Source organism: Myotis brandtii, unplaced genomic scaffold (genome assembly GCF_000412655.1).
Source record: "Myotis brandtii unplaced genomic scaffold, ASM41265v1 scaffold932, whole genome shotgun sequence".
Lineage (NCBI taxonomy): Eukaryota > Metazoa > Chordata > Mammalia > Chiroptera > Vespertilionidae > Myotis > Myotis brandtii.
In genome coordinates, this window is record NW_005371846.1 from 65079 (window position 1) to 72829 (window position 7751).

Here is a 7751-nt window from a genome sequence, read left to right on the forward strand (position 1 = left end):
GCATCCACCACGCACCCCCCCACGCGCGCGCCCGGCTGATGCGCAGTGACCGACGGGGACCCACCTCCCCAACCGGGGAGCGTCTGACCTACAGGGAATAGGCGCCTCTCTCCTGCCTCGGGGAGAAGGTTTGGAGGAAGGGGGAGGACCTGAGGTGTCTAGAGGGTCGGAGCCCCGGGACCGTGGGGAGAAGGGGACTGAGACCGTCGCCCCGCTCCGCTCACCGCGGGGGAACCTCTCCAGGTCGGGAAAGGTCAGCGGGAGGCCCCTGCCTGTTCGGGTTCTGTCCTGGCTTCGGACGCGCTGGGTTTGGGGCAGCCTCACACCGCGCGCCTGTAAGGCTACAATTCTTTTGCCCGTTAGTCAGCAGCATTTCTTTCTTTCTGGGATAGAGGCAGCCAGCGTGTCCTCTTGCAGCAGCAGGACATGAAAGCAGGCGAAGAGAGGACATGGACTTTGACCCTATCAATAAACACGTGCAATAAAAAAGTGTCGGAACTGGAGTTTCTGGTCTCTAACCTTTAAAATGCGATCTGCGACAATGCTCTATGCGCTGCCAAGGACTGGTTCGTAGGTACCCTGTATAATAAAAGCCTAATATGCAAATTGTCCCCTCGGTTGGTTGTTAGACCAGGAGTTTGACCGCTCGCTATGACGTGTGCTGACCACCAGGGGGCGGCTCGGGACATGGCGCTGGCAGCGGGTGTCAGTGGAGGCGCTGCTGGCCCCATGGGCCCCCATGAGGTGCATGAATCCGTGCATGGGCCTCTAGGTGATAATAATAGAGCAGGTGCGACAATTGCTAAAATGCATGATGCTGTGTTTTGTTTCCCTTCAGTGACCCAAAATGAGACTTTGAATGAGCCTTCAATTCTAGATCAGAATCCAATCTCCCTAAGTTGTCTGCCTCTGGCAGCTGGGTAAACATGGGCCTTAAAGCCCAGAAAGCTGTGGCAGTTGCAAAACAGTCAAGAGCGCACACGGAAGTTTCTGTTCCCCGGAGACTTGAGTGACACTTGACAAGGGCTGCAGCGACTTGGTCCTCTGCTCCCCTCACCCGAGGATATGCTATAGGCCCCTCTCACCGACACCAGAGAGGGGGTCCCGGACAGCACAGCCCCGGACAGCGGGAGAGGCTGTCCCCAACCTCGATCCTTGTCTTCTCATGTGAATGAATTTATACGAGGGACCTTGGCTGCGGTGTGAAAGCCAATTATTAAAGCAATTAGAGCTGCACCTTTATTGACAAAAAGCAAAAGCGAAGCCAGCAGACCTAGGCATCTGGCTCAGGAAGCGCAGACGGCTCTACGCTCATCCCAAGAGCAGGTTGGGGCAGGGGGGCGTTATACACCCTCCTGTCTATAGGCTGCAAAGTTCCCTGCTGACTGTCTTGGTGCAGATTAATCCCTGTTTACCCAGAATTCCTGAGAAGCACCTGCAACTCTGTCCTGCCAAGCCCCAGCCCAGGCTGCTGGCTCCTCTGCTGAGGGAGTGAAACGGCCCTTTTCCCTTCCCTCCCCCTCCCTCTCTGCTGTCTCTCCTCAGGGCGGTTTTTAACCATTTGCTCTCCCTGCCTTGGCTGGGAAGATAGTGGCTTGTTAGTTACAAGCTGGCTGCAACTTGCCTTTTTTTTTAAACTTTCCTGCCTCAGTTTCCCTATTCTCCTGCCCTGGAACCCTCTAACACAGCGGTTCTCAACCTGTGGGTCGCGACCCCTTTGGGGGTCGAACAACCCTTTCACAGGGGTCGCCTAAGACCATCGGAAAACACATATATAATTACATATTGTTTTTGTGATTAATCACTATGCTTTAATTATGTTCAATTTGTAACAATGAAAATACATCCTGCATATCAGATATTTACATTACGATTCATAACAGTAGCAAAATTACAGTTATGAAGTAGCAACAAAAATAATTTTATGGTTGGGGGTCACCACAACATGAGGAACTGTATTAAAGGGTCGCAGCATTAGGAAGGTTGAGAACCACTGAAAGCCTGACTGACTAAGGATGTAAGTTTAGAGATTTTTATATTTAAACATTTTTATGTAATTGGTAAGTACACAATTTAATTATTTGACTGGAGTGATCAGACTGGTTATTTTAATGTTATGCAAGTATTATGAATGTCTTCTAAAGTTACTGGGAAAAGGTGATGCTCCAACCAGCGGAGCCACGGAGCCACACAGCCAGGGCCTTGTTTTCCCCTTTAAAAACCGAGGCACAGACATCTGCGGCCTTAGCTTCCCCAACTTCCTAAAACTTGACCGAAGGCCCGGAAACTTCTAACAGCTTGGAAGAGCCAGAGCCAGAGAGAACGGTGCCCATTTCTTTCTGGCAACTTCACTTTGCTGAGTTTTCCGAAGATACTCTGGAGATATTTTTAAAAGAAGTGTTTTTTAAATCTCTAATATCGAAATCAGGCAAAGTAATTTGTAACATGTGCTTTATTTTATTACTGTTTCATTTTGTGTGAAACCACTAAAAATACTGTAGCCCGGCCGGCGTGGCTCAGTGGTTGAGCATCGACCCAGGAACCAAGAGGTTGCCAGTTCAATTCCCAGTCGGGGCACATGCCCGGGTTGTGGGCTTCATCCCCCGTGGGGGCCGTGCAGGCGGCAGCTGATCCATGATTCTCTCTCATCATAGATGTTTCTCTCTCTCTCCCTCTGCCTTCCTCTCTCTAAAAATCAATACAAATATACTTAAACAAATAAAAATATTTAAAAATAAGATTATTTTGCAGTTTACTGCAGATTTTACTTGTTTTATTCAAGGTCAAAATTTAAACATCTAGAGTGATGGTAGCACTTACAGGAGAACGTGAACAGCAGCCTCGGAAAGCGTGAATGTTGGCTGGTCGGACTTGGTTAGCAGGGAAGTCACGGGCCGGGGCAGCCTTCCAGATCCGTGTTACTCTCCCAGATCTGCTGAGGCCAGCAGACTGCGGACACTATTTTGAAGCCCTATTTGCAAGTTTCCTTTTTAAAAAGGAACAAAACAAAACAACAAACCACCTCCCCCGCTCCCATGTGGTTGTGTCATTGGACAAACCCATCCTTTGACCCTTAAGTGGCAAAAACTTCTGCACTCAGAGCTGCTCATGGGCCATCAGAGAGAGCGTGGCCAGCCCTTTCCTGAGACTTTCACCAAGGCTCTGGGTGCTTTTAAACTCAGTTACCTTCCTTTGAGACAGCCAGGAGCTGTGAGGGTTGCTGGGAGTACGCGAAATTAGCTACATGCTTTCTCAGCGGTTTACGCATTCCTGGGCTGCCAATTCAGGAACCCTTCAGAGAAATGCACCCCAAAAGTTGGGCGAGACAGTTATCAAAGCGAAACAGAAGGAAACACCAGGCATGTATGCTGTCGATACAAAAAAAGAGGGATTAACTGTTTGAATTACAGCGGGGCCTTGACTTACGAGTTTAATTCGTTCCGTGATGGAGCTCGTAACTCAAATTACTCCTATGTCAAATCTTAAAGTGAACGAGTGAGACACGTGATGCTGGGCTGATGTTGTGGCGTTCACTGTGACGTTCGCTGCGCCAACCAGCGGTGGGGTATCTGAAGCTGGCTCGTAACCCGAATTTTAGCTCGCAACTCAAAGCAAAAAATCTGCCGAGAGACGGCTCGTATCTCAAAAAACTCGTTAGTCGGGACACTTGTAAGTCAAGGCCCCACTGTACCACTGATGAATCATTTAATTTGAAATTAACAAAATGCCCACCTGCTGCATCACACCCACCGCCTATGGGGCTTTTAGGAAGACAGGCTTCCCAGGGTGCGGCCTGCGGTCCCTCAGGGCCCCGTGCGTGGCTCTGTCTTGAGATTCTGAATGATTTTTGGACAAGAAACCCCACAAATCATGTAGCTGGTCCTGTGTTTGTTTTTCTTTTTAATATATTTGCATTGATTTCAGAGCAAAAGGGAGAGGGAGAGAGAGATAGAAACATCAGTGATGAGAGAGAATCATGGATCGGCTTCCTGCACGCCCCCTACTGGGGATTGAACCTGCAACCCCAGCCTGTGCCCTGACCAGGAATCAGAGCATAACCTCCTGGTTCATAGGTCAAGGCTCAACCCCTGAGCCTCGCCAGCCGGGCCGTCCCGTTGTTAAAGCGTTGCTTTCTCTTGGTTTCTCTGCTCCTGTCCTGGGCATTGTTTCCGCGTCTCCTCAGTGGGCCCCCCTTTTTCCAGCTGAATCCTGGAATCCCCACGTTTGCTCCTTGTGGCCTTCCTTTCACCCTCTGCCTTGGGCGTCTCTACTGCAGTCTCGTTGTGTTACTGCCTCTCTGTCTCCCACCAGACACAGATGGGAGGTGTGCCTCTGTCTCCTACGTGGTTCTCCCCTTCCTTTATTTCTGACGTTTCTCACACTCATTAAGCCTGGTCATTACCTCCGTCTAGAGCAGCGGTTCTCAACCTGTGGGTCGCGACCCCTTTGGCGGTCGAACGACCCTTTCACAGGGGTCGCCTAAGACCATCCTGCATATCAGATATTTACATGACGATTCATCACAGTAGCAACATGACAGTTACGAAGTAGCAACGAAAATGATTTTATGGTTGGGTCACAACATGAGGAACTGTATTTAAAGGGCCAGAAGGTTGAGAACCACTGGTCTAGAGTCAGTTGTTCTCAACCTTCCTAACGCCGCGACCCTTTAATACAGTTCCTCATGTTGTGGTGACCCCCCAACCATAAAATTATTTTCGTGGCTACTTCTAACTGTGATGTTGCTACTGTTATGAATCGTAATGTAAATATCTGACATGCAGGATGTATTTTCATTGTTACAAATTGAACATAATTAGAGCATAGGGATTAATCACAAAAACAATATGTAATTATATATGTGTTTTCCGATGGTCTTAGGCGACCCCTGAGAAAGGGTCGTTCGACCCCCAAAGGGGTTGCGACCCACAGGTTGAGAACCGCTGTTCTAATCCATCCACCACCGTGATCTCTCCCAAAACAAACCTTGTTCCATAATCCAACCTTCCGACCACAATGATGCTCTTTCTTAAATAGTTCTATGTTTTTATTACCGTTGTTGGGGTTTGGCGGGTGATGCGGGCTGTGAAAGAAGTCACAACTGAAGGAAGGGATGCAGCGAGGAAGTTTATTTACTTTCCAAGAGAGGAAAGGGCGGGTGCATTGCGAGTCAGTACAGGGCCGGCAAGAAAGAGCGACCTGCTCTTTTAAGCTGAGGCTGTTGCTAAGCAACAAGGAAGGGAAGGGAATTCCGTTGAGGTGGAACAGATATCTGGGGCTGCCTTGAAAAGTTAGTTTGTGTGCTTTCCAGGGGACAGTCTGGCAGATGTCCTAAGGACGTGTCTTTTTTTTTTTAAAATATATTTTATTGATTTTTTACAGAGAGGAGGGGAGAGAGATAGAGAGTTAGAAACATCGATGGGAGAGAAACATTGATCAGCTGCCTCCTGCACACCTCCCACTGGGGATGTGCCCGCAACCCAGGTACATGCCCTTGACCAGAATCGAACCTGGGACCTTTCAGTCCGCAGGCCAACGCTCTATCCACTGAGCCAAACCGGTTTTGGCCTAAGGACGTGTCTTGTCAGTATTTTTCCCAAGCCTGTAAATCATGCTTGAATTTTACAAAGAGCAAAAGTTACAAAGAGTTTGAGGAGGGGAGGCTTGGGTTTAAAGGGAGGGGGAAGGGCACTTAATATTATGAGAAAATTCTATGGAGAAAGTGGAATGAAAATAGAAGTTTAAGAAGTTTGCTAACGAGAGACTCCTGGGTGTGAGTTAGCCCTGAGTTGTGAAAACAGCAGGGAGGAGGGGGGTGCAAGAATGCAGCCTTGAGAGTAGCTTACCTGCAGTTCGAACGGAGGGGCTATTTGAATCAAAGGAGCCAACAATCTTGGGGTTTAATTACCAGGAGCTTCTCATAAATTGTGGAAGGCCACAGCCAGGAAAAAGAAAGGCCCTTTTCCTGTCCTTACAACCATATTCCTCAATACTTTCTATTTCCCCAGTGTTATCAAGATAAAAGCCCCAAATCCTAAATCCTTCGAGTGAAACGCAAAGCTCTGGTATTATGAGCTCACGCCCATTTTCCAGCTAATTTCTAGCTGTGTCTCCACAACCCACCCATCACTGTGGTTGCCTCAAAAGTATTGCTTTCGTGGTCAGTCTGAATCCGTGTAGCATTTGGCACAAAATAAATGCTCTCAACAGGAATGAATAACATCAGTTTGTTTCAGCAATTTATATTTGAGATGATAAAGCCTAGAAAATAAAAATGAATATGATGATGCAACCATGTTTTATTTTTTATTTAAATATATTTATATTGATTTCTGAAAGAGGAAAGGAGAGGGAGAGATTAGAAACATCAATGTTGAGAGAGAATCATTGATCAGCTGCCTCCTGCATGCCCCCTACTGGGGATCATACCTGAAACCTGGGCATGTGCCCTGACCGGGAATCGAACCCTGATCTCCTGGTTCATAAGTCAATGCTCAACCACTGAGCCACGCCGGTCGGGCATGCAACCATGTTTTCTAAGTGGCCACAATGTTCTTCTTTTATGCGTGCACATCTCAACGACTTGTTCCACCTAAAGGCATTTTTGGCTTTGAGATATGTCTAAAGCTCAGCATTGTGATTCGTTCTTTCTTTGGGTTTCATGGCCACAATGTACTTCTTTTATGCGTGCACATCTCAATGACTTATTCCACCTAAAGGCATTTTTGGCTTTGAGATATGTCAAAGCTCAGCATTGTGATTCGTTCTTTCTTTGGGTTTCCATGCACCTGGGGATCCTGCCAGGCTTCTCAGCTGGAAGAGGCTCGGCCGTTGTCCAGATGGTAAGACAGGTAACCGTCTCCGTATTGCGTTTCCCAGGAAGGACGATGGCAGTGCCAACGCTCTTCTCTCTCCCTCCCCGGATCCTCCGTGAGGCCCTAGAACATTCAGCCCCACTCCAAACCCTGAATGTCCAACATTGTTGCTCACCAAACAGAATTTTACAAAAACAATAACTCTCTCATACATTTTAAAGTTATTACTCACCTTTTATCATAAGTTTAAATAGTTGAAAGGATCGAATTTAGTTGCTTAGTAACTTTTAAATGTATCCAAAGGAAGTTATATACGATAGTGATTTGATGCCCAATCATATAATATATGTACAAATTCTTGCACACATAAAAGTTTAACAATTGAGCCTATTATTTCTTTATCTCCTTAAACTTCTATTTTCATTCCACTTTCTCCATAGAATTTTCTCATAATATTAAGTAGATTAAATGCTTGTAAGGTATTTTTTTTACCATATTTTTTTACATTAAAAACATGTGGACATTGAAATGAAGCATTTTTATTTCCTCTAGCCATAGGCTCTAAGTATTAAAGTTTTAAAATACTGACTTATACAAGTATTATAAATTCATAGTGAAAGACAGAAATAAATTACATTTTTATGAATATTAAACTACAATTTTATGGAAAATGCATTTCTTTCTTAATGAGATTTAGGGGGGTTTAAAGAAATTACTTCATGGATGAATGCTACTGGTAGCTGAAATAAAACAGCATCCACAGAAACACACACACACCGAGCCTGGAATCGTGCTAGTTTAGTTCATCGTTTAGTTCACATAAATCGATGGAGAGAGAGTTTTGTTGCAGCAATGCCATTGGGTTATTTGAACTTCTAAGGTCATGTATTAAGAATTACAAAGTGCCCGGCCGGTGTGGCTCAGTGGTTGAGCATC

The 7751-nt window shown here is 46.4% G+C and overlaps 1 long non-coding RNA gene across 3 annotated transcripts; it reads left to right on the forward strand.

The window, feature by feature from the left end:
* Positions 1-16: 16 nt before the first annotated feature.
* LOC106724699 lies at positions 17-503 on the forward strand. 3 transcript variants are annotated; one of them, XR_001360541.1, is made up of 2 exons: positions 17-165; positions 393-503. It is a non-coding gene; the product is annotated as an uncharacterized LOC106724699 (long non-coding RNA). The 3 variants fall into 3 exon arrangements; XR_001360540.1 differs by having other exon boundaries at positions 17-154; XR_001360539.1 differs by having other exon boundaries at positions 17-128.
* The last annotated feature ends 7248 nt before the right edge of the window (positions 504-7751 follow it).